Consider the following 27,504-nt stretch of genomic DNA (forward strand, 5'->3'; position numbering starts at 1 on the left):
GCTGGTGTAGGTTCACTGTGTTTCATCAAGACCAAAAAGTCAGCACAGCATTTCTACCAGGAAATTTTAGAGCACTTCATGCTTCCCTCTGCCGAAAAGCTTTTTGGAGATGCAAATTTCATTCTTCAGCAGGACTTGGCACCTGTCCACGCTGCCAAAAGTACCAATACCTGGTTTACAAACAACAGTATCACTGTGCTTGATTGGCCAGCAAACTCGCCTGACCTGTATTGTCAATACGAAGATGAGAGACACCAGACCCAACAATGCAACGAGCTGAAGACTGCTATCAAAGGAACCTGGGCTTCCATAACACCTCAGCAGTGCCACAGGCTGATCGCCTCCATGCCACGCCACATTGATGCAGTAATTGATTCAAAAGGAGCAAGACCAAGTATTGAGTGCATTTACTGAACATACGTTTCAGTAGGCCAACATTTTGGATTTTAAAAACATTTTCAAGCTATTGTTATAAAGTATTCTAATTTACTGAATTAATGACTTTTGTGTTTTCATTGGCTGTAAGCCATAACCATCAACATTAACAGAAATAAACACTTGAAATAGATCACTCTGTTTGTAATGACTCTATATAATATATGAGTTTCACTTTTTGTATTGAAGAACTGAAATAAATTAATTTTTGATGATATTCTAATTTAGAGAGATGCACATGTATATGCCCTCCATCCTGGTATATATTTCCCTCATCCTGGCCCCATCCTGGTATATCTACATGTCCTCCATCCTGATATCTATGTTCCCCTTCATGGTCTTATCCTGGTGTGTGTGTGTATATAATATATATATATATATATATACATATATACACAGTACAGACCAAAAGTTTGAACACACCTCATTTAAAGATTTTTCTGTATTTTCATGACTATGAAAATTGTACATTCACACTGAAGGCATCAAAACTATGAATTAACACGTGTGGAATTATATACTTAACAAAAAAGTGTGAAACAACTGAAAATATGTCTTATATTCTAGGTTCTTCAAAGTAGCCACCTTTTGCTTTGATGACTGCTTTGCACACTCTTGGCATTCTCTTGATGAGCTTCAAGAGATAGTCACCGGAAATGGTCTTCCAACAATCTTGAAGGAGTTCCCAGAGATACTTAGCACTTGTTGGCCCTTTTGCCTTCACTCTGCGGTCCAGCTCACCCCAAACCATCTCGATTGGGTTCAGGTCTGGTGACTGTGGAGGCCAGGTCATCTGGCGTAGCACTCCATCACTCTACTCCTTGGTCAAATAGCTCTTACACAGCCTGGAGGTGTGTTTGGGGTCATTGTCCTGTTGAAAAATAAATGATGGTCCAACTAAATGCAAACCGGATGGAATAGCATGCCGCTGCAAGATGCTGTGGTAGCCATGCTGGTTCAGTATGCCTTCAATTTTGAATAAATCCCCAACAGTGTCACCATCAAAGCACCCCCACACCATCACACCTCCTCCTCCATGCTTCACGGTAGGAACCAGGCATGTAGAGTCCATCCGTTCACCTTTTCTGCATCGCACAAAGAAGAGGTTGGAATCAAAGATCTCAAATTTGGACTCATCAGACCAAAGCACAGATTTCCACTGGTCTAATGTCCATTCCCTGTGTTCTTTAGCCCAAACTGTTCTCTTACGATTGTTGCCTGTTCTTAGCAGTGGTTTCCTAGCAGCTATTTTACCATGAAGGCCTGCTGCACAGTCTCCTCTTAACAGTTGTTGAAGAGATGTGTCTGCTGCTAGAACTCTGTGTGGCATTGACCTGGTCTCTAATCTGAGCTGATGCTAACCAGTGATTTCTGAGGCTGGTGACTCGGATAAATTTATCCTCAGAAGCAGAGGTGACTCTTGGTCTTCCTTTCCTGGGGCGGTCCTCATGTGAGCCTTTTTCTTTGTAGCGCTTGATCGTTTTTGCAACTGCACTTGGGGACACTTTCAAAGTTTGCCCAATTTTTCGGACTGATTGACCTTCATTTCTTAAAGTAATGATGGCCACTCGTTTTTCTTTACTTAGCTGTTTTTTTCTTGCCATAATACAAATTCTAACAGTCTATTCAGTAGGACTATCAGCTGTGTATCCACCTGACTTCTGCACAACACAACTGATGGTCCCAACCCCATTTATAAGGCAAGAAATCCCACTTATTAAACCTGGCAGGGCCCACCTGTGAAGTGAAAACCATTTCCGGTGACTACCTCTTGAAGCTCATGAAGAGAATGCCAAGAGTGTGCAAAGCAGTCATGAAAGCAAAACATGGCTACTTTGAAGAACCTAGAATATAAGACATATTTTCAGTTGTTTCAAACTTTTTTGTTAAGTATATAATTCCACATGTGTGAATTCATAGTTTTGATGCCTTCAGTGTGAATGTACAATTTCCATAGTCAAGAAAATGCAGAAAAATCTTTAAATGAGGTGTGTCCAAACTTTTGGTCTGTACTGTGTATATATATATATATATATATATATATATATATATATATATATATATATATAAATAAATAAACACCCCATCCTGGTATATATGTCCCTTATCCTGGGCCACATCCTGGTATATATGTCCCTTATCCTAGGCCCCATCCTGGTATATATCCCTTATCCTGAGCCACATCCTGGTGTATATATCCCCCATCCTGGTATATATGTTCCTTATCTTGGGCCCAGAGGCATATCTTAGTTCAGGGGGATGAAACTTCTGAGTGGGCTACTAACAAGGAAACCCTGATTACAACTATGGTGGCGCACCCTAGTAGTGGATGTAGAATTCCTCTACTGTATCCTCCACACGCACAGTATGATGACCCTATAGTACCCCACCCCTCAACTCCCCCCGGAAAAGTATGGTGACGACAACACAGTATGATCCCCCAACTGTGACCCCCCCACAGCCTTCCATGCAGTGTAATGGGCCTACATACAGTATAATGGCCCCACACAATATAATGGTCCCCACACAGCCCTTTACACAGTATGATGGACCCCACACAAACATTCACACTGTATAATTGCTTGCATACAGTATAAAGGCTCCCACATAGACCTCCAAATATTATAATAGCCCCCACATTGCCTTCCATATAGTATAATGCACCACATAATCCTTCATATAGTGTAATGTACTACCATAGCCCTCCATATAGTATACTGCACTCTCCATAGTTCTCCTTATAGTATAAAGCGCTCCACATAGTCCTCCATATAGTATACTGCACTCCCCATAGTCCTCCATATAGTGGAAAGCACTCCCCATAGTCCTCCATATAGTAGAAAGCACTCCCCATAGTCATTCATATTGTATAGCACACTCCCTATAGTCCTCCATAGAGGATAGTGTACTCCCCATATTCCTCCATATTGTATAATATAGTCCTCCATACAATATAATATAATGCACCTCATAATTCTCCATATAGAATAATGCACTTCCATAGTCCTCCATATTGTATAATGCACTCCCCCATAGTCCTCCATGCAGTATAATGCACTCCCCATAGTCCTCCATGCAGTATACTGCTCTCCCCATAGTCCTCCATATAGTATAATACACTCCTAATAGACATCCATATGGTATAATACACTCCCCATTGTCCTTCATATAGTATAAATAACTCCTCCTACTCTTCCATATAGTATAATGCACCCCCATAGTCCTCTATACAGAATAAAATGTACCCCATAGTCCTCCATACAGTTTTATGGCCACCACAATGTTCTCACTGATTTTAAAAAAAATATATATATATATATAATACTCACCTTTCCTCATTCCCCCGCTGCTCCGGTCTCTGCAGCGAGCGTTTTGAGCGCCCACACAGCCCAGTGCAGTGGGCACTATGTAGTGACGTCAGATACCGAGAAGGAATGATGTGGGAGGAAGCGTCAGCTGACGCTCCCTCTCATCATTATTTTCAACTGTATCGGCCTCCAGAATGCCAATATAGTTGAACATGCGATGACAGGCAGGGGGGACTGGTGCTGGCACTGGATCACCCCCCCCCCCCGACTCACAGGTCTCATTTCGGCTCCATGGTGGCAGTACAGGGAGATCGTATTTCTCTGCTCTACCGCAGAGTTTAACAGTTAAAAGTAGCATAGCTCCGGGTGGGCCCCTCAGAGTGTGGGGCCAGGGACTACCTGCCTGCTACGCTACTGCCTGGGCTCCATCCTAGTTTGTGTCCCTTATCCTGGGTCCCATCCTGGCATATATATCTCCCATACTGTGCCCCATTCTGGTATACATATCCCCCATCCTGGTATGGATGTTCTCCATTCTGGTATATATATTCTCCAACGAGGTATACATGTCCCCATTCTGCCACTGTTCTTTAAAGTATAGAAAATAAATATTCTACTCACCTTCCCTCCGCTCCCCCGCCGCAGTGGCATATCTTTTTGAGACCATCAGCTAACTTCAGTGTGCAAGTGACTGGAGCGCATGACATCCCTGCCATGCGCCCCAAGTCAAGTACACGCTGGCGTCAGCTGCTGGCATGTGATTGGTCGGCAGCGTGTATTGCAGAGCTGCACCTCAATACACGTCAGCATAATGTGTACCCGAGGATGCACATCCAGTTGAAGCTTGCGCTGGCGTCAGCGGGCCCCTCACCTGCATGGGCCTGGGTCGCGACCTCTGTGACCATGATCATTATGCCCCTGTTTTTTACCCATTCAGGGGACTTTCCTGTTTGATGTTATTGCATGGATTGTGCCACATACTTTTTCCATAGGGATTTAGGGATGGGGAAGAGGTTCATATGACGGCTACTAATGTTGACTAGACAGCTCTGAGAGTATACTTATATTAAATATAGTGAATACAGAGTTGAGAATAATTACCATGTCATTCCTGCAGGTTAAGATGGTACTGGCTGTAGATGCCCGTGTGATGCTGTGTTGAAGTATAATGGGTTTGATAGAAAAGTATACAAGAAAAATAACTTGATGAAATCTGAGGATCAATACTGAGGCTAAAGAGAAGCAAAGATGGGGCTGAATTGTAGGGAACTGAGCACACTTTACATAAAGCAACTTCTGAATTTGTTATGCAAGGGTGGTGTAGGGATGGGAAAAATAACTGGACTACTTCTTTTATTATGAGTTAGTTTTTTATTCCAGATATTGTTTCACTATCTATAACAGGGGGTCTCAAACAAGCGGCCCCTCCGGCTGCTTCATGCGGCCCGCAGACACCATAGACCCCGATCGTGGCCCGATCCAGGAGCCGCAGACATCAGCGCTGTAGTGCAGTGTATTGTCGCGCAGAGACCGGCTCTCTGCACAGCAATACCAATGCCAGCGGCCGACCTATCAGAGGCCAGCAGCTGACATCTGTGTCCCAGCGCAGCGGCGTATGTCGTCACTGACGCAGATGTCAGCTGCTGGCCTCTGATAGGCCGGCAGCTGACACTGGTATTGCTGTGCAGAGAGCCTGTCTCTGCACGGCAATACACTGCACTACAGTGCTTATGTCGGCGGCTACTGGACCGGGCCGCGATTGTCAAGGGGTCTATGGTGCCTGCATGCTGCATATGCAGAAGGACGCCGAGGGAACGGAAGACAGGTTAGAAGAATTTTTTTTTTCTGTTATGTGCACTATGGGCATCTGGATAGGGACATAAGGGCACGTGGGTGAGCACATATGGCCACCTGGATGAGAACGTTCCTACAATATGGGTACCTGGATGGGGACATTCCTACAATATTTGGACCTGGATGGGGGGCATTACTACAAGATGAGGACCAGGATGGGGCATTACTACAAGATGAGGACCAGGATGGGCACATTGCTACAATATGAGGACCAGGATGGGCACATTGCTACAAGATGGGGACCAGGATGGGGCATTACTACAAGATGAGGATCAGGATGGGCACATTACTACAAGATGAGGACCAGGATGGGTACATTACTACAAGATGAGGACCAGGATGGGTACATTACTACAAGATGAGGACCAGGATGGGCACATTGCTACAATATGAGGACCAGGATGGGGCATTACTACAAGATGAGGACCAGGATGGGCACATTACTACAAGATGAGGACCAGGATGGGCACATTACTACAAGATGAGGATCAGGATGGGGCATTACTACAAGAAGAGGACCAGTTCAAAAGGTGTATAGAAAAAAAATGGTATCACTAAAAATGTCTATTTGTCATGCAAAGAATGCGGCCCCCCAAATTCAATTTTTTTCTGTGTGCGGCCCATATACCCAGCTGAGTTTGAGACCCCTATTCTATACCATTTTAATATTTTGATTTTGTACTTCTGAAATCATTCTAGAGTGAAGACATCAGTAATCAATACAGAGATGGATTTCACACTGACGGCATTATTGGATGAGGCGTGTTGGCCGATAATGTTGATATGGGAGAGGATTAACCATGGATATGCATCAGATTCTCCCCCAAAGTCATTGGGGTTCCGAAAAGGAGGCTATGGATACCAAATATGGGTTTTTAGCTCCTACAACGAAAAATATTCTGTTTTCTGGGACACTTTTCACTCATACTGGAAAGTGCACACTCCATTCGGCCCTGTTTTATATTTCATTGGACCTCGGTTTATTGATGAGACAAGCCAAGGATTATATGTACCGCCATCATTTACTGTCATTGTATCAGATACAAATGTTTTAATGCCTGCTCGAGCTTCAACGGTAGCTAAGCAAATATTAAAAATTACCCATTTTGTTCTAAACTCTATTTAGTGCAGTGATTTAGATGATAAACACATTTGATGTATGAAAATTTTAAACTTTATATATATTTTATTGCAAATTTACATTTTTCCCTGAATGTCAAGGTGTTCATATCTCTTACGTGGGTATTTCATGTTCTAAAAAAATAGTTAATAGCATTTATATGCAATTACATGCTGTTAAACAATATTGAGTAAAGAATCATTTACTACATCTAAACATATAATATGACACCGTTATATGTTCAAAGTGTTTATCAATGTGCATGTCCACCTAATGAGCCAAGTGCTGCTGGATATGCATGCTTGGTCTCTCTCCTGAAGTAGCATTATATACCTATGAAAAGTCCTAGCATTATATACCTATGAAAAGTCCATGTGCAAGGGAAGTAAAAGGGACCATACTGTCTGCTGCCAGAAGGGGAAGAAACCTGATTATGTGCGGAGTTGGCACCCAGCAGCACAGATTAATAGCAGCTAAGAGATGGGGCAGTACAGCTGAGCTGACAGCACTATGAGAAAAGAGCTCACAAAAGTATAATGAGACAAAGCTAACCTCTGCTGTACTGCCCCTTCCCCAACACTTTCTGACATGATGAAAGCTGAAGAAGTGTTAGTAATCACACATATGTCTACTATTCTCCTAGAACTATGTAATCACATACAGATTTGCAGGAAAATCAGTGAGAGCAGACAGTCTATAATTACAAAATAGAACCTACAAAGTCGCAAGTAACAAAATATAATTTTATTAATTAATAAATATAGCTGGACAACTAGAGATAAAAAAACAAGATATAGGACTAATTAAAAACCAATAAAACACAGCAGGCACAATAATAAGTACTGAACATAGGTCCCGATGCCCAAATACTCCCTGTGCAGCCTCCACCTTACCCTCCAATGCACGTTTCACTAATGCTTCCGAAGGGGTGGTGAAGCGGAGAATGGAAGCCAACTTTTTAATGAGTGAGAAAGGTGGTGGAGGTGATGGCCATTTCTATCAACGCCTTCCACTATGATTATGTGGCGTGGTCACTATCAATACCTGCATTGGAGGGCGCTGATGGAGTCATTGAAGCTGAAATTCCGGGTCCCAGCCGAGCAGCCAGTGCGCATGTGCGAAATGGAGTGGCAGCCATCTTGGATGAGGAAAACTTGCCCAATGCAACTATGAAAGTAGAAATATATGGGAAAATGTGGGGCGGCGGCTATATTGGATGGGGGAAACGTGCCTATTGCAGTGGGGAAAGTAGACCTTGGTGGGAAAAAGAGGCAAAATGAAAAACAATATGTATGTGAATAACTGATGAAAAATGACAGAATGTGGAAGCATGGAGTGAAAAGTGAGGGTGCTAAAAAATAAACAAAAAAATATCATTGGTTGCGTTGTGACATGTCAATGAAATGAATGATGAAAAAAAATAAATCTAAATAAAGTGATAGGGGAATAGGGAAGATCATAAAATGAAAAGCTAAGAAAAATTAAAAAAAAATATATATATATATATAATGATAATAAATAGTAAGTAATAAAAAATTATAAAATTAAAATAATAATAGTGTAATGAGTAAGCAAAGAAAGAGAACATATGAAAGTGAAAAAATGTATGCATAGTGGTAGAATAAAATAGTGTGTATAAAACACACAGAACAATGAAAAAAATATATAAAAACACATTTAAATGGAAAAATGTGCAGCAATATCCAGATGAGACGACAAAGTAAAAAATACTGGAAGAAGGAAAAAATGTGGGACTTGTTTTCATATTAGCCACTGAGATGAACTGCATCCTAGATGGAAAGAGAAGAAGTGAGAAAACAAATAAAAATGAATAAAACTAAAAAGCCACAGCCGACATCGCAAATATAAGGAAAATAAAATGAAATGTTGGGAAACAATAAGGGAACAAAAAGATGGTAAATTGTAGTCCTGAAAGAATACAACAATTAAAGATAGGAAACAAAACTGAGCTGTTCTTATAAACCAAGAGGTGCCAATGTTTATAAAGTAGTTATCCACTTACATTCAATTTGTACCAGTTTTTTCTTGTTTCAGAAAAAACTGTTTCAATATAGGCCAATGGACTTCATCTCTTCGACTATGGAAACTGGTGACTGGCAGGACACGTTCATCTAGATTTTTCATCTTTTTCAGTAAATCATCAAGGTTACATACTCTAGCTAATCTGTAACCTCGATCAATATCTTTTACTCGATATCCGCGTTGTGTAAATCTGTCTTTCAGATCTCTAACATGGCTCTCAAAGTCAGATGTTTGATCACACAAAATTACTTATCCATTCATGTGAATATTGTATGTCTGAACCATATCTCTCACCCATAGCCCTACAAAAAAGATTTTCATAAGACAGCGCAAATGTTACACCCATAGTCTGCAAGAAAAATCTGTTCCTGAATACAAAAAAAATTGTGATCCAAAACAAAATTGAGTCCATTGGATGGATAAGGAGGTCTCTGGATAGACCCTGCGTGTTGAGAAGAAATTTGGTTGCTGGCATCCCCTGTTGATGACTAATGCAGGTATAAAGGGACTCAATATCACATGTCACAAGGAACATGTCAGGTTCCAATACTTCACCATCCAATCGCCTTAAAACCTCTCTCGACTCCTTTAAGTAGGACGGAAGATCGACCATACAAGGTTGAAGACAATGATCAAGGCATCTACAGATCTGTTCATTCATACTTCCACGTCCTGATACAATGGGACAACCTGGGGGGTTGAGTAAATTTTCATGAACCTTAGGTAATAGAATGTAGCAATAACTGGACCGTCAACCATGAGATCTTCCCATGATGGTTTAGGGATAGTGCCTCTCTCAAGTGTCTTATCCAAAATAAGGAACATATTATTTTGAAATGTTCTTATTGGCAATCTGCAAAAAAATACTTGACATCATTCAGTTGACAGGAAGCCTCCCTTTCATACATGTCAGTATGCCAAATGACCACATTCGATCCTTTGTCAGTTTACCTTTTTACCACCTGTTTCATGATTTTTTTTATTTCATTTAATGAAGTCATCTGTTGTTTAGTAAAATTATCATTGATTCGCAGTGATGAGTGAATATTTTAAGTTACTCAGACTGTTCTCATGAAAATTTCAAGAGGGACAAAGAGAGAGTAGAGGAAATATGGCAGATTTCTTGACAATTCAAGAAGGGTTTTCTGGTCATTGAGGATCTTTCCCACCCCCTTTCATTATTAACCTCCCTTTAAAGAAACACATGGCTGCATGCGACATGGGTTAAACAGAAGGCACTATACTCCAATACTGACTTCCCACCAAAACGGACATTTTTAATATCAGCTTCTGAACCAGACCTATCCCCCGCCACAGCTCCGGACACGTGACACCTTACTTGGCCTGGGCCCGCCACACACCTAAAGCTTGCTCAATACCCTCTCTCAAGGCCAAAGACCATAAATCCATCCCAATATCATTTAGATGCACACTGTCCGATCTCAAGTGCTCCCTAGAAGGCACCTCCAAATCCTTATGCCTTACCACCACACCACCATTCCTTGCTACAAAACGAGCCATCGTTTTGTTAACCTTAATCCTGGTCTTGTTAATACGCTCAACTGATTTTGCGTACCTCCAGTTCAGCCGAGCAACAATGTCCGACCAAACAATAACGATTCCTGGATACGCTGACCACAACCGTAACATATCTCTGATGAGTTTCCATGATGATCTAACCCCAAGGTAATTTCCTCCAACATGTAACACAAGTACATTCGGCGGTTGATTCACCCTACAATAGTATGCCACCTCCGGCAAAACTCTCCCCCAGGTCATACCGCGGATACCCAGCCACTTGATCAGTGCCGTGGACCGAGCCTGCCTGAGCTGCCGACCATCCGTGCGAACATCGGCCTGTAACGCACCCCAAAACACGCAAGAATGACCGAGGATCCAAATTAAACATGCACTTTAATAAAACAAAACAATGACCTCATTAATAAACATAAATATCAGTCGCCGCACCAATGCGGAACGAATGAGACCCATACTCTTCTGGCTTTTTACCCATTAACATTAATCAATGTTTAAAAACTGCCACAAATTGGTACCGAGACAGTGAAAATTCGTCCACATGTCAAAAGAACACACCCAGCATTACACCATGAACTGCCATAAAATGCCTTACTACAACAATCGGGCAGGCTAAATAACCAGGAATAGCGTAAACATTCCCACATTGATCAGTCTTAGAATGCCTGAACACACATTCCACCCTATCATCCAACACATGAACGTCACCCAAAAGCAAACCCCCTTCCACCATACGTGAAGGACTGATTAGCTTGCTTATGCGAAATGCACCAAAGAAGGCTAACACAAAAGCCGCCGAAAACAATGCTATCTCATAAAGGGAATAACAAACACATTGCACACAACCCAACAACTTGTTCAACAGTGCAAAAGAAACTGGCCTCCTTTTATCTTGACTAGCTACGCCTTTCCGAAAATCCTTCATGGCCTGATTCAGCAAAAATTCCTTTGTGGCATCCTTCACACCCTGTAACTTAAACAGAAATGCCAGCGTCGCTAATCTCTGCGACACTGCGGACACCGATCTACCCGAAATTAAATCTTTTCCTAAAAAGGATTAAACTAAACACAACCTGTCCTTATCAGAAGAATCCACCTCCATGCACGCACTCAAAGTTTCCCATTCTAGCAATACTTTTTGATACCTTCTTGAGTTCTTGATTAACTCAAAAACTACACATTGACTAGACTCCAAAGCACATTGGGACATTCCGCTCCCACTTTATCTGCCCATGGCACCAGCTGGAGAAACCAGTCAGCGCATCAGCCACTTCATTCAATTTCCCCGGAAAATGCCTTGCCACTATACACACATTCCTTTCCAAACCGCGCAACACCAAGTGACGTAGGTACGCCACTACAGGAGGAGATTTTGCCAACAAAGAATTTATTGCATGAATCTCCAACAGGTTATCACAATAAAAACAAACGTTCTTTCCGCTAAACTCGGCCCCCCACAATTCCAGGGCCAGTACAGTTGGGAATAATTCCAACAAGGACAAGTTTTTTTACCAAACCTGTTTCCTGTCAGGTCACTGGCCAAGGACCTACGCACCAATGTCCCTGAAAAAACGCTCCAAAACCCAATGACCTAGCAGCAACCGTGTAAAGCTGCAAGTTATCATTGGACACCACTTTGTCCATCCACAGCGTGCAACCATTATATTTCGCCAGAAAAGAGTCCCAAACCTCCAGATCCGCCTTGATCTCCTGAGTAACGCGAAAAAATGATGCGACGATTTTCCTGCCAACGCCTCCGATAATCACCTGGAAAACACCCTGACAATCAGAATTATCCTGCAAGCAAAATTAAGCTTACCCAACAATGACTATACTACCTTCAACCTTATTTTCTTGACGCGTCGCACTGCCGCTTCCGCCAGCCGCAAACCCATCAACTTTCCTTTAGGAAGCCTACACTCCATCGCCACACTGTCAATTTCTATACCCAAAAAACACATCAGCAGGGCCCTCCGTCTTGTCTGCGGCTAATGGGATTCCAAACAACACCGTCACCTTCTTTAAAGTTACCCACAAAACTGAACACACTAACAAGCCAGAAGGCCCAACACGAAAGAAATCATCCAGGTAGTGAATTATTGAAGAGACCCCCGACATGTCCAGAACCACCCATTCAACAAATAAACGAAAAGCCTCAAAGTATGAGCATGATATACAGCAGCCCATGGGCAAACAATAAATCTACAAAAATGTTTTCATCCCACATGCAGCCTAACAGATGAAGACTATCCGGATGCACTGGAAGCAAGCGAAACGCCGCCTCAATATCCGATTTTGCCATTGTGGCGCCCCTGCGGGTTCAGCCGCCACAGAGGTACTGCATCTCACCCAGAGGTGTGGTATCTCACTCTCAGGTAAGGATGGAGTACTGCCCGGGACCCACCCACTTGCATCCAACACTACACCCTTCCAGGCCAGCAGGTGGGGCAAGATGCACTGCCTTATGCTGAGCCCTGTCCCTGTTGGAAGTGCGGGGGAACCGAGTGAGGGGGAACCAAGTAGTGGGTGGAGGAAGCAGCTAGGGGAGCACTTCAGTAGGTGAATAAAAAAGGGGAGCCATCTTGAGAGAGAGTCCAGTCAGTGTTCAGTCTGAGGAGAGTGGTGGAAGCAGGAGCTCTGCTCAGAGAAGAGGGCCTAGACATAGAGGCCCAGGAGGACTGGCTGAAGAGGAAGGGAGCAGAAGAAGGCTCCAGGAGTGAGGGGATCCCAGGGGCACGGCAAGTGCGGAAGCCACAAATGCGCCCGAATCTGCAGGAACGTGGAGGTATCAGGCCGCAAAGAGGACCGGCCCCTAACTAGTGGAGAACTACAAGGCACAGCTAGAAACCGGATGCTTCTGTACTTTCAGGGTGCAGCTGCTCACAACCACAACTACATCGCTAAAAAGGTAGCCACATAGGATTCAGGGGACTGCAGGTTACCCGCCAAAATCCGAGGTTACCGGCTTGGGACACTGGTTGCGAGGCGCAGGGCAGGAGGGTGAGAGCCAGCGCAGGAAGACGACCGAGTAAGGCACACAGACTGGGGTCCCGTTATGTACTCCTGAGGCACCTGGGAGATTGCTGAACCCCTGCCTTGGTAAACACAGGACGGTGTGGGAGGTTACCCTGGTCCTGGTAACCTGGAGTTCAACAACTGTGAGTAAACCTTGAAGACTACACCCCACTGTGTCCTAGAATTATTATCTGCGCCATCACCTGCATTACACCGCACCAACCACATCCGCCCTATAGTATCACTACTTACTGCCCTGGAGCTAAGCTCTCCCTGTGGAGAGCTGAACCAACTCTGCTGCGTCATCATCAGTTCCAGAGGATCTGCACCGCAGCGGCGGCCCCATATAGCCGCATATCACAGGTGGCGTCACGAACATTATATAAAAACTATATTCCCTTTTCTTTAATCCCTTTTATTGACCGCCCTGGGTCACGGACCGGGTCACTGCCACTGTGACACCCCCAGCACCGACCGGCCCGGCTACCGAGTACCCCACGGCCCGAGTCACCATCAACGCAGCTTGCCCTCCTGCCCTTACCAACCCCAATGCCTTATCAAACGATAACTCTACCGGGATGCCATCATTCACGGAGTCCTCTTCTGGAGAAGATAAGTGATGAATAAGCCAAAACTTATTTGGTACCAGCTTGGGTACAACATCCAAAGGGGAAATTCTCAATTCTGGTCAAGGAGGATCCAGAAACGGTCCCGCCGTGCTCCCCAAAGCCACTTCATTATACAGCGTTTCCATCACCACCTCAGGGTGTTCCCCTGCCGATTTCAAATTTCCCGGCCTAAATTTTGGCGCTCCAGGATCAAAAGGAATCCTGAAACCCTCAGAAAAACCCAGCTCAATTAACCTAGCCGCCTCCATATCTGGATATCTATTTAAAAATGGAAGCATCGCCTCGACCTTCACGGGAGTCCTCCCTCTTTCCAGAACCCTCACCTGTTTTGCCTTTTGCTCGTTTAAAGCACTTACTGAGCCCCTGACTTCCCCTACATCCAAAACACTCGTGCTTAAACTTGCATGTGCCCCCAAACTTACATTGCCCCTAGTTGAACTGCCAACAAAAACCTTTCTTTTGAGACACCGAAGATCCACTGGCTGATCCTGACCCTCCGGTACCACCCCGAAAGGGCTGAAACACTAGGGCTGTCATTAAACGCATCCATAAGGAAATATCCTTGTGATCCCAACGCATACCTGTCCTCATAGCCTTGTAACGGGAGCAACAACAAAAATTTCCACAAACTCCCCTTTCCAAATTTTTTCTCGCAGACATACATGACGCGCCCCCTGGGCCGTGTGGTACTCTGTGCCGGGCCGGTCGTTGCTAGGGGAAATGTCACAGTGGCAGTGACCCGGTCCGTGACCCAGGGCGGTCAATGAAAAGGTGATATTTACAGGGGAATTAAAGTTCTTATACACAGTTCGTGACGCCACTTGTCGTATGCGGCTAAAGGAAGCCGGCGCTGCGCAGCAGGTCCTCTGGAGCTGTTGTTAATGCAGCAGAGTTGGTTTAGCTCTCAACAGGTAGAGCTTAGCTCCAGGGCAGTGTAGACGTTGCTGTGATGGTGTGGTGTAGAGGATGGCGCAGTTAATAATCAGTCCACAATGCAATGGTGGTTTCCTCTTATCTTTACTTGCGGTGGTTAGGCAGACCGGGGCACAGGTACTAGCTGGTAGTAGAGATCCGGGCTGAATGGAAGCAAGTTGGGGGGATCCACCTACCCAGGTGGAGATGTAGGCCTTCCCTTTGCGTTACCTCTTTGGCCCTGCTGCGTATAGCTGTGGCCCTCGTCCCTGAGTAAAACGTCTTTGTGCTCACCCGTATGGCAGGCAGCTCGGACCTTCCTGGAGTGTCGCTCCCACGTGCGGTGCTGGGTCCTATGGTGCTGCTGAACCTCCGGGCGTCTGTTGGGGCCAGAAGACCTGCAGTCTCCTGCCCTCCGGTTTCTGCTGCTGGGCTTTCGGTGCCCCACAACCTCGGACTCCAGTGTCCAGTTCTTCTGCGCTTCCCCTGGGGTGAACTGCTGTGCAGCTCCACTCCCTAGGTCTTTCCTCATCGATGTCCTGACTTCAACTCCTTTCTGCTTTCCTCAAACTAACCCCGCCTCCAGATCCCAGTTGCTAAGGGGAGGAGCTCCCCTTGCTGGTCTGGAGCCAGGAAAGTGTTGCATGCTAGCAAAACCTGATTAGGGGACCCCTCCTTGCTTCCAGGCATGGCATCACCCCTTGTGAGGGAGGCAATGCCACTGTGGCACCCGGACTCCTGGGCTGCCACATACACTTCAATAATCCAACAGAACCACCTCATCCTCCTTTTCTCAGTATTACTCTTTTTCCTGTGATACCACCGAGCCACCACCCTGCAGGCGCACTCCCGCCTGCCCAGATCCTGCTCCTGAACCTCCGGAAGCCACTCACGCCACTGCCGGCGACCTCACATCACTTGCCCCCTGTGACGCCGAGCCCTGCAATACACCTAATAATTGACCCCATAGATCGTGCACCCACCAATTGCCCCTTGAATATTCCCTATAACACCCTCTGAATTACTAACCCCCAACACACCCCGAGCACCACCCACATCAGTTAAATTATGAACAAGGGTAGTCTCCTCATCAGGCTGCCTCAGAGAGATCCTCTGACCAGCCACGACATCTCCTGATGGAACTTGCTCATGTTCTGACGGTCCCTATGAAATCTCGCCCTCCTCTCAGCTTTTCTCCATGTTTTCAACGTTGTCAGGTCTTGATAAAGGCGCAGAAGGGGCTGCCTGACGCCGCTGCCGCTCCGGATCCAAAGATAGCTCCCTAAGGTCCCGCACATCTGCCGGCCGCTTCCTGCCCGATGATCTTAAAAGGGCCCCGCAGGACAGCCTGCCCCCGCAATCTCCCGTGGCACTCCTGGACCCCAGATCCTCCCATCCACAGACCCACCCTGCCGCCTGCAGGAGGGCCGCTCATCTCTCATCTGTCCCCTTTCTTGACCACCTGCTGCTGCGCTAGTGTTCCTCATGGCTCTGCTGCACCTCGCCCTGCAAGCCGTGCTCCTCCCTGCCGACTGTGGGAAGGCCCTTCACGCTCCCTCCCCCGCCGGGGTCGACCCCAGCATGACATCGGGGCCACCGCTGCAGACAGCAACTCCTCCCCCGCCGTACACTGGACGCTGGCCCCGCCCTCATCCGCAGACCGTGGGAGGACTCCTCGTCCCGCCATCTTGCCAGGTATAACCCACGGCTGGCTTGTCACCGGGGGTCACCGCCGCGCTGCTCGGGGGCCTTTTAGGCCGCAAACCGGAAGTAGGCCGCAGCGCAGGCACGCCCACTTCTGGTAGGCTGCGGCTCCGGCGAGGATTCCTCCTGGGGATCGGAGAAGGAGCCTCAGGCACGCGCTGCTCCCCTGGCTGCAGAGGTCCCCGAGGGGGCTCCTGGAGCTTCTCCTGCTCCGAACCTCACCTGCTGGTGAGTAACGCTCCGGCGGCCGTGACCGCTGCAGGCCTCCCTGAAGCTTCTTCTGCAGCCGACGACTGTGCACAGGTCACCCGCAGCTGCTGCTGCACCAAGTCTGCCCCATGGATCGCTGAGACAGGCCGCGCTAGGTCCAGCAAGGCCACAAGATCTGCCATGGCTCCACTGCAGGGTCTGGTCTGCTTCAGCTGCGATCCAGGAAGCAAGAGGAGGTAACTGACCCCTGCCCTTCCCTATATCATCTCTTGCTCCTCCCCCCACCTCTTCCCCTCCAATCAAAACTCCCCACACTACTCCTAATCCCTTATTCAAAATTTTAACTCCTTCACTCCCACCCTCCTATCTTGTCATGTGGCCTATACGCCCTATGGGGCTCCCTGGCCTTCCTTACTAATGGTAGAGGGAAACTTACCCTTGTATACTTCGCCTGCCCCAGCAAGAGATTTTCTAATGCCTGGATTGCTTGGAGTTCCCTGTCTGTGGTAAAAATAGAATTGGTGGAATTTATCATGAAACATTTCTTAACAGTTTTTGAATAAAAAGATTTATCTTTAATGGCTCAAAAATGGTTAAAATTTGCTGCGGGTCTCACACACACACAGTCTGGAAAACAACAAGGCTATGTGATCTGATCCATAGATTATAATGGGTGGGTGAACACCGCGGATATAACCCGTACGTGAAACACTGTCGTGTGAATGAGGCATTGACGCGCCCCCGGGGCAATGGGGTACTCGGCATCCGGGCCTGTGGATGCTGGTGGGGGATATCACGGTGGCTGGCCCGGTCCGTGGCCCAGGGTGGTCAACCAAAAAGGGGGATTTGTAACTTGGATAGGAAAAATATAATAAATAGTTTGTGACGCCACCTGTGGTACCTGGTAAGGATTACCAGCGCTGCTGCAGACCTCCGGGGGGTGATGGGATGGCAGCTGAGGTGGAGCGGCCCCCGGGGCCGTGTGGAGTTTGATGGTGGTGATGCTGGGACTTGTAGTGCAGGCGGATGGCGCAGCAGAAGTAACTGACAGAGTCAGGGGATTCGCTTCAATACCTTTACTGGTGCGGATGTCAGGTACGGTCCAGGGTACTCAGTAGGATGGGTGCACTTCAGAACTTCTCCCCAGTGAGTGGGTATAAGGCCTCCTGGTCCGTGTCTGCCTCTCTGTATGCTCCTGGCCAGCCTGGGCCTAGCTTATGTGTCGTGTTGTTCCTTCACCTGTCGCTCGGTAGTAGGACCTTCTGCTGGCAACCACTATCCCTGGTAAAGCTGGGGCCTTCGTGGTACCTGATCCTGTAATGGGCCTAGCTTCAGGTCATCGAGGGACTTGTAGTCCTGGAATGCCGGTGAACCCTACTGGGTATAAAGGGACCCTGTAGGCGCGGACCCGGTGTCCGGTTTGTATATCGGGGTGAGCCTATGAAGCTCCTCTGCCCCCTCAACTCCTCTCTCCTTTCTCCTCTCTGCCGTCGGCCACACTCGGGGCCCTCAGAACTTAGCAGCAGACGCGCTGCGTCTTCGCTGCTCTCAGCGTCAGCACGCTCTCTGACTCTGACTGAACTTCTCACTGACTGAGCTGCCTGGCTCCACCCTCCATATATATATCCCTAACAGGCTCCCTCTGGTGGTGTGAGGTGGAAGGGTGGAGGTGTTTGTATGTAATGAGGGCCTCTTGTGGAGAAGTCCATCCATGCACCCTGGGTCCTGTGGTACCTGTGAACAGCAGGGTGCCACAGCATGAGGGGAGTCTGATTAGGCATTATTTCAAAAGGAAGTCTGGGGTTTGTATTACAGAGGATTGTGGTCAGGAGTCTGCATTAAAGGGGTTGTTGGACAACCCCTTCTTGATCTAAATGTTTGGCCATAATAAAATTAAAACGCCTGAGTATAGGTGAGTATAAGCTTTTTTATTTTATTGGGGCCAAGCGTGGGGGTGAAGGAGTTGTCCAAGTAGTGGACAACTTCTTTAAGAGAGAGTCTGGTTTGGGTATGGATTTATGAACTCTGGTAACTGTATCTTTTAGGGCTCTGTTCCAATCCGAGTTCACAGAGCTGCAGTACTGAAAGGAGGGACGGAGCCACTGATTACACAGGAGGTCACTGACCATAAGTTTTTCCTAAGAAATCAAAGGTCAAAAGCAGCAGACACTGAAGAAATGATATAGCAGGTAGGCATCAAACATGTAGAAGAGACTTAAATGTTTATTTTTTGCCCAATTTATATAAACCCTCGTCATGATTCATATCGTCTAAATAATACTAACTGCATCACTAGGATAGGTTCATAATTAGTATTACGCTTCCTACTTCCATTATATCTACAAACTATTGCTCTTCTTATTTTCTGCACACATTGTTATACTTGGGGCTCACTGTATATTACATACTAGGGATTTTTTAGGCTGCAGGGGCCGTTGTTCTTTTCCCCATGGGAGATATTGCATGTGTTATGTTGCACTTATTGTGTGATAATGATTATTTGCTGGATATGTTATTGCAGATTTACATGGCTTTGAATGTGTTGTGAACATGGGTCAGAATGATTCTCGCTGTGGCATAACTTGAAGCTCATGGGCCCTGATGCAAAAGCTCCAACGGGGCCCCTAGTTATTGCAAATCTTCAATAGTAATGGTCTTTTCACATGGGCCAAAGGGACCTTTGAGGCCCCTCGGCTCCAGGGCCCGCGTGCTATTGCAACCCCTGCACCTATAGTTACTCCCCTGGATTGTAGATGTGACATCTATTTTGTCATCATATTGGGGAGAAATCAAGTATCATGGTCAAATTGGCATATTGCTATCACTTAGCCAGCGTAGGAATTCAGGAGAGGCAAAGACGGCTAGTCACCCATGTGGGAGTAGAGAAATAGGTAGAATAAATAGGTCATATTCCCTATTTAACCCCTTTATGGTGCGACCCTTTTCTGTTTTTGCACTTTTGTTTTTTACTCCTCTTCTTACCAGAGCCATAAATTTTTACATTTTCTGTCGATATGGCCGTGTAAGGGCTTGTTTTTGCGGGACAAGTTGTACTTTTGAACGACACCATTGGTTGTACTGGAAAACAGGAAAAAATTCCAAGTGTCGTGAAATTGCAAAAAAAATTAAATTCCACAGTTGTTTTCTGGGTTTTTCTTTTACCATGCTCACTAAATGCTGAAACTGTCCTGCCTTTATGATTCTCCAGGTCATTATGAGTTTGTAGATACTAAACATGTATAGTTTTTTTTTTTTATTTAAATGGTAAAAAAATCTAAAGTTTGTTAAAAAAAAAAAAAAAAAGTCACCATTTTCTGAGACCCGTAGCGTCTCCATTTTTCGGCTTCTGGGGCTGGGTGAGGGCTTATTTTTTGCTCACCGAGCTGATGTTTTTATTGATACCATTTTGGGGTAAACCTTGGGGAGACTAGAAGCTGCAATCATCCGATCGCCTGTGCTACACATAGCGCTGTATGTAGCAAAAATGTTCACTTGCATCCCTGCAATGACAACTGTAGGGGTCTCCTGCAGACACCGGGTTGTCATGCCAACCCATCGACGATGCGCAGTCATGTGACATGGGCGCCGATGGGCGGGTCTTGTGACGCTCTTCCAGCGGAGCCGTCTTAAATGCCGCTGTCAGAGATTGACAGCGGCATTTAACATGTTAATAATCACGAGAGAATCGCGATTCCACCCGCGGCTGTTAGGAGCACATGACAGCTGATCAGATCCGCTGTCAAGTCCCCGGAAAGGTGCGGGCTCATCGTCGGAGCCTGCATCTAAGGCGAAGACACGTCATGCGCCGTATATGTACGGCGCATGTCATGAAAGGGTTAACAGGACAGGCTTAGCCTTTGGTGTGACCTACTGATAATATTATTTAGAATCTGATAACTGTGACCGAATTGTTGGCCAAATGATGCTTCAGTTGATCATTTGGCCGACAACCATCTTGGCCGTCTCTCCCATACACGGAAGCGCTCACTTGGCCGAGTGCTCCTGTGTTCTCTATGAGAGAAACTGACAAACATCTCTGTCAGCAGCTTATCTCAGAGAGAATGAAGTGATCGGCAGTCCAAAATTGTATATGCCCAAATAATATCTTCCCTGACCAGTTGATTGGCGCGCCAATATGACGCGCCACATGGGCCCTGGGGTACTTGGTGCCGGGCTGGTCGTTGCTAGGGGAGATGTCATAGTGGCGGTGACCTGGTCCGTGACCCAGGGTGGTCAATAAAAGGGGATATTTACAGGGGATTTATAGTTTTTATATAATGTTCGTGACGCCACCTGTGGTATGTGGCTAAAGGGAGCCGCCGCTGCGGAGCAGGTCCTCTGGAGCTGATGTTAGTGCAGCAGAGTTGGTTCAGCTCTCCACAGGCAGAGCTTAGCTCCAGGGTAGGAAATGGTGATGTTGTACACTGTGTTCCAAATTATTATGCAAATAATATTTTCTCAGATTTTCCCAAATTACCTATATGAATTGCAGTCATTGTAATTTTCCAGTCAAATAACTATTAGAGTACAATTGAAAGGTTTTTGTACAAACTGCCTATGATAACAGTATATTTAAAAAAAAATAAAACACTCAAACTGCACTCAAAATGCACGTTCCAAATTATTATGCACAGCAGCGTTTTCAACCTTTTCATTTTAATAAAGAACAAAAAAATGGTCATTTTTGAAATTATAAGCATTAGCAGGTTATTACAAACTGAAATCAAACAGTTTTCAACTCAAAACTTTATTCTAGGTGATGTTACATTTGCACATAGGACCCCCTGTTCGAAAGGAGCTTTTGAACTCTCTCGTCCATTGAATTTGTCAGGTTTTGGCTGGTTTCTGCTTCAATTGTTTTGCATGAGGACAGAATACCCTCCCAGAGCTGTTGCTTAGATGTGAACTGCCTCCCGCCATCATAGACACTCCTTTTGATGATGCTCCAGAGGTTCTCAATGGGGTTGAGGTCAGGGGAGCATGGGGGCCACACCATAAGTTTGTCCCCTTTTATGCCCATAGCAGCCAGAGATGCAGATGTGTTATGTGCAGCATGAGACGGGGCATTATCATGCATGAAAATGATCTTGCTGCGGAATGCACGGTTCTTCTTCTTGAACCATGGCAGGAAATGCTGTTTGAGAAACTCAACATACATTATGGAGTTCATCTTTACCCCTTCAGGGATCCTAAAGGGGCCGACAATCTCTCTTCCCATGATTCCCGCGCAAAACATTACTCCACCTCCTCCTTGTTGGCGCCATAGCCGTATTTGCATGGGGTGTCCATCAACCAGCCATCCTCCTCCTCCACTCCATCCATCTGGACCATTGAGCGTTGCACAGCACTCATCGGTGAACAAAACAGTTTTGAAGTCAGTCTTCATATATTGTTTGGCCCACTGGAGCCGTTTCTGCTTGTGTGCAGTGGATAGAGGAGGTCGACAGGTTGGCTTACGCACAGCTGCAAACCTCTGAAGGACCCTGCATCTTGTTGTTCGGGGGACGTTGGAGGCACCAGCTGCTTCAAAAACTTGTCTGCTGCTATGACAAGGCTTTTTTGCCACTGCTCTTTTAACCTGACGTAATTGCCTGTAGGAAAGTCCTCAATTTTCCCTTATCAGCACGCACACGTGTGTACTGTGAATCAGCTACATACTTCTTGATTGTGAGATGATCACGATGAAGTGTCTTGGCAATGTTGATTGTAGTCATGCCTTGACCTAAACGCTCCACAATTTGTTGCTTCTCAGCAGCCGACACATCCCTTTTCTTTCCCATTTTGGCAGAAAATGTAGGCTGCTTAATAATGTGGGACAGCCTTCTTAAGTAGTCTTGCCTTTCATTGGACACACCTGCCAAACTAATTAGCACAAGTGTCTGCTATTGCTTACAGTGATTTAAAGAGCCCCGACACACATCACCATCAATGAGTTTAACTGACAAACAAAAAAATTCTTACTTTATCACCCCTAAACACTTTTGCTGTGAAGTGTAGTGCAGGGAATGATGGCGCAGTAATAAGTCGCAGAGACAGTGGGGTGCCGTCTTCCGGATTTACTCACAGTTCTCACTTTGCTCCTGGTTACAACTGCAGATCATAACTTCCCACGTTGTCCTGTGCTTACTCAGGGAGGGGTACAGCAAACCCTCAGGTACCTCCTGAGTACATAACAGGACCCCCTTCTGTGTGTTCCTTCTGGCTGTCTTCCTACACCTCACACCCAGTGTCGCAATCCAGTGACCGCGGACCTTGTCGGGTGACGTTTTCTCTGTCCCCTGGGTCCTCTATGGCCACCTTTTCGGTGAAATAGATGTGGCTTTTGGCTGCAGCACTTGAAATGCTGCACCCTCCGGTTACCTAGTTGAATATTGCAATTCTCACTAGTTAGGGGCCGGTCCCCTCTGCGACCCGATCTCTCCACCGCCTGGTAGATTTGGGTGTACGGGTGGCCTCCAGCACTGCTCATACCCCTGGGATCCTTTCTTCACTCCTGGAGCCTTCCCTCTGCTCCCGTTCCTTCCTCTTCTCCTTCTCCTGGGCCTCCTCACTAGGCCCTCCTCCTGAGCAGAGCTCCTGCTCTGACTCTCTCTCTGACTCAACCCCCTCAGAACTTCACTCACTCTAGAATGTTCCACCCTCTCTTTCATATTGCTCCTTACTGTGCTCCCCTGAACTGCTTCCTCTACCCACACCCACTACATGGTTCCCCCTACTTTGGTTCCCCCAACTCCAGCCAGGGACAGGGCTCAGCAGAGGAGCAGCGCATTTTGCCCCTCCTGCTGGTCTGTAGTAGTGTAGTGTTGAATGCAGGTGTTAGGATTCCGGGCTGTACTCCTTCCTTACCTGAGAGTGAGATACCACACCTCTGGGTGAGATGCAGTACCTCTGTGGCGACTGAACCCGCAGGGGCGCCACACATACATATGACGCTCCCACTGGGCCGTGGGGTACCCGGTGCCGGGCTGGTAGATGCTGGGGGATGTCACAGTGGCAGTGACCCGGTCCGTGACCCAGGGCGGTCAATAAAAAGGGTTATTGATTGGGGATTTATAGTGATTGTATAAAGTACGTGACGCCACCTGTGGTATGCGGCTAAGGGAGCCGCTGCTGCGGAGCAGGTCCTCTGGAGCTGATGTGAGTGCAGCAGGGATGGTGTAGCTCTCCACAGGTAGAACTCAGCTCCAGGGCAGTGTAGATGTTATAGGTTATGCTGGGCGTTGTAGTGCAGGGGTTGATGGCGCAGCAATAATCACAGAGACAGTGGGGTGCAGTCTTCCGAGTTTACTTACAGTTGATAAGTTCCTCCGGTTACAGGGTCCGGACTACAACCTCCCACATCGTGCTGCGTTCACCAGGCAGGGGTTCAGCAATCCCTCAGGTGATTCAAGAGTGTCTGACAGGACCCCTTTCTATGTGCCTTCCTCAGTCGTCTTCCTGCGCTGGCTCTCGCCCTCCTGCCCTGTGCCTCGCAACCAGTGTCCCAATCCGGTAGCCTCGGGTCTTGTCGGGCGACCTGCTGTCCCCTGGACCCTCTGTGGCCACCTTTTCGGCGACATAGTTGCGGATGTGGCCACTGCACCTTGCAAGTACAGCAGCCTCCGGTCCCTAGCTGAGCCTTGTAGTTCTCCACTAGTTTAGGGGTCGGTCCCCTCTGCGGCTCGATCCCTCCACCGCCTGGCAGATTCGGGCGTACGGGTGGCCTCCAGCACTGCCCGTACCCCTGGGATCCCTTCTGTTCCTGGAGCCTTTCTCCTGCTCCCTCTCCTCTCTCAGTCCTGGGCCTCTCACTAGGCCCGCCTCCGAAGCAGAGCTCCTGCAGAGCCTCTGCTCCACACACTCTCCTCCTCTGACTGGCTTGTCTTTCTAAGATGGTTCCCTCTTTTATATCACTCCCTCACCAGTGCTCCCCTGATCTACGTCCTCCACTCACACCCACTACATGGTTCCCCCTCGCTAGGTTCCCCACCACTCCAGCCAGGGACTGTGCACTCCCATAGGAGCAATCTCGCCCTGCCCTACTGAAGTGGATGTGTTGGATGCAGGTGTTAGGGTCCCGGGCTGTACTCCTTCCTTACCTGAGAGTGAGATACCACACCTCTGGGTGAGATGCAGTACCTCTGTGGCGACTGAACCCTCAGGGGCACCACACATATTAGAGTGTAAGGCATACTTATTGATATGAATGCGTCGACCGACTTTAGACTTATGTATGGGGGACTGAAAGCTGCATTTACACCTAAAATACAGCTTTCAGTCCCTTCTAAAGAGGCAGCCAATCACACACAATAAACAAGCAAAATGCTCATTTATCGGGTGAAATGATCTAGATGTAATGATGCAGATAGTGAGGATGCAGGGATAGTTAACCAAAGCTATTTATTTTCCTACCACAGAAAGAACGTTTAACTATAGGAACACATGGTGATGCAGGTATATGGAGACAACTAACACAATCTTAGCAGTAATGACAATAAAAGCAGTGTAATAAATGCAATATCTTACTCTATGTTCTATCTGCGTGCAGTCTCATTTCACAGTTAAACGACTATTAATGTCTTTAGCTCAAAGAGCGTCACTGCCAGCGCCAGGCTTGTAGCTGTAATATGCGCTTCAAGCGCCTTTGATTGTTATACTGGCACTAACGGGGGACACCGGTACTTTCCGCTAAGCCACAAGTGCCTCATATGTGAGTCACTTAGTGGGTTCTTCACACTGGCCACCCTCGTTCGTTTCTGAAGCGCAGCCACGGCCCACACCCTGTACCGTTCGTCTACGCTTGAATTAAAGGCCTGGTTCACTTGGGTCTTCTCGTCAGCACGGCAGACGTCCTGCTTCATCCAATGACCACCGTCTGATCTTCGGTGCTTGACCTGCGGCATCTTGACTGGTGAAGACTGGGGTTTGGGTCTTGACCAACCGAATCTGGGCTTAAATCAGCCATTATCTGCTGTGAAAAATCCGAGCTCGGCATATGAGCCTGCATTAAAGTCAGGGACATGACCTTTGAAGTACATTAACGTCATAGGTCGTGAAGGGGTTAATGTCATTACCTAATCTCTTTTCTAATATACATTACTTAAAAAATCCCTATTGTTCACTAGACTATCTGACTCCTTTTTTTTAGTTTTTTTTTTATCTTCTTCCTGTTTCACGTTGCTTCGTTTGAGAACCCCAAGTGCATACTGGGATTTACAAACAAACCATCATCAGGGAGCAGAGGCTGCCGTCATTGCAGTAGCGCCTGTCCTTTCCCTGAATTAAGAGCCGTCAGTGATGTCCTTTTCAGGGTCTGGGCTAGTTCCTCCTCTACTGAGCATGCGTCTGTTGTCAACATCATCCCACACTGATAACATCACCTCCACCTTCCTGATATAGGGCCACATGGCTCATGTGTTTCGCTGTGACCACTGCACCCTAGTTGCACTCTTGTGAAACAGTGTAAGGCTATGTGCCCATGATGCAGAAATGCTGTGGATTTTTCCTGAGCGTTTCTGCATCTCTCTGGCAGAAAAAACGCATGCGGATTTTACATGCGTTTTTTCTGCCAGGTAGAAGCGTAAGTGAAGCTTTTTTAACATGCGATTTCGCATGCGGGTTGTGAAGCACTTTTCTAAGCGATTTTAGCATCACTTGGAAAAGTGCTTGACAACTTGGTCACACTATAAATCCATGCAAACGGCATGGATTTATATAGTGTGACCAAGTTACGATACTGCAAATGCAGCATCAATAGTAAAAAAAAGAATACAAATGGTGAAAAATAAAAAAAAAACATATACTCACCTGGCCCCTGATCTCCTTCTCCGTTGCGTCCGGTGTCTTCAGCGGCTCGCGGTGGTGTAAAAGGACCTTCCATGACGTCATTTAGTCATGTGACAGGTCACATGACTAAATGACGTCATGGAAGGTCCTTTTACCACCGCGAGCAGCCGAAGACACCGGAGAAGGAGACCGGGGGCCATCAGAAGGTGAGTATATGTTTATTTTTTATTTTAATTCTTTTTTAACTACAGGTAGTATGGTACCCGGGACTGAAGGAGAGTCTCCTCTTCTCCAGACACAGGTACCATCTGCGCATTGAACCGCATAATATCCGCATGTGCACATGTAGTCATGCGGATGTTATGCGGTCCAATACAAGTCAATGGTGGCTAAAACGCCGCGATTCCGCAAAATTAATGGTAGTGCTGCGGATTTTTCCGCAATGATAATCTGCAGCGGAAATTTCCCAGCATGTGCTCAGCAAATGCGGATTATCATTGGGGAACATTGCAGACCTTCTACCAAGCGTTTTTTAAGCGTTTCCACGGCGGAATTGCTGCTACGGAAGTGCTTAAAAAACATTGTGGGCATCGTGGGCACGCAGCCTAAGGGGGCTCTCTCTAGCTACCACCTCTCTAACATGCTGTAGCCTTGCTGACCATGCATTCGTTCACAGATAATCTCCAGGTCTGGCTGACACAACTGACACCTTTACAAAATCATCACTATCCCGGAGTCAGTATGAAAAAGGTCCTGAGCTCAATGCTCCCACACATTATTCACATCTTTAAATTTGCTATGACTGAGATAGCTGCTGCTAGTGCCCTTACTACAGTGCCTGACAGAGCCAACCAACAAAACTAGGCTTTTGTTACACGCACGACACTAGGTTCAAATAGGGCGAGACGGGTTTCATAAATTCATTGGAATCTTGGGGGAACCGTTACTCAGGGCAACCATAGGCTGCAGCTTC

At 46.7% G+C, this 27,504-nt stretch overlaps 1 long non-coding RNA gene across 2 annotated transcripts in view; it reads left to right on the forward strand.

Moving 5' to 3' along the window:
* LOC141243140 (uncharacterized) overlaps positions 1–27,504 on the forward strand; it is a 50,101-nt gene that overhangs the window by 12,425 nt on the left and 10,172 nt on the right. Inside the window, exon 4 of one of the 2 annotated variants that reach the window (XR_012307451.1) lies at positions 6,297–7,017. The exons of the other annotated variant lie outside the window; for it this stretch is intronic. This is a non-coding gene — a long non-coding RNA (uncharacterized lncRNA). Of the gene's footprint in view, positions 1–6,296; positions 7,018–27,504 lie in introns of those variants that run through there. 2 annotated transcript variants of the gene reach the window in all.

This window comes from Phyllobates terribilis, unplaced genomic scaffold (genome assembly GCF_046119375.1).
Source record: "Phyllobates terribilis strain yellow unplaced genomic scaffold, ASM4611937v1 Scaffold_1118__1_contigs__length_406537, whole genome shotgun sequence".
Lineage (NCBI taxonomy): Eukaryota > Metazoa > Chordata > Amphibia > Anura > Dendrobatidae > Phyllobates > Phyllobates terribilis.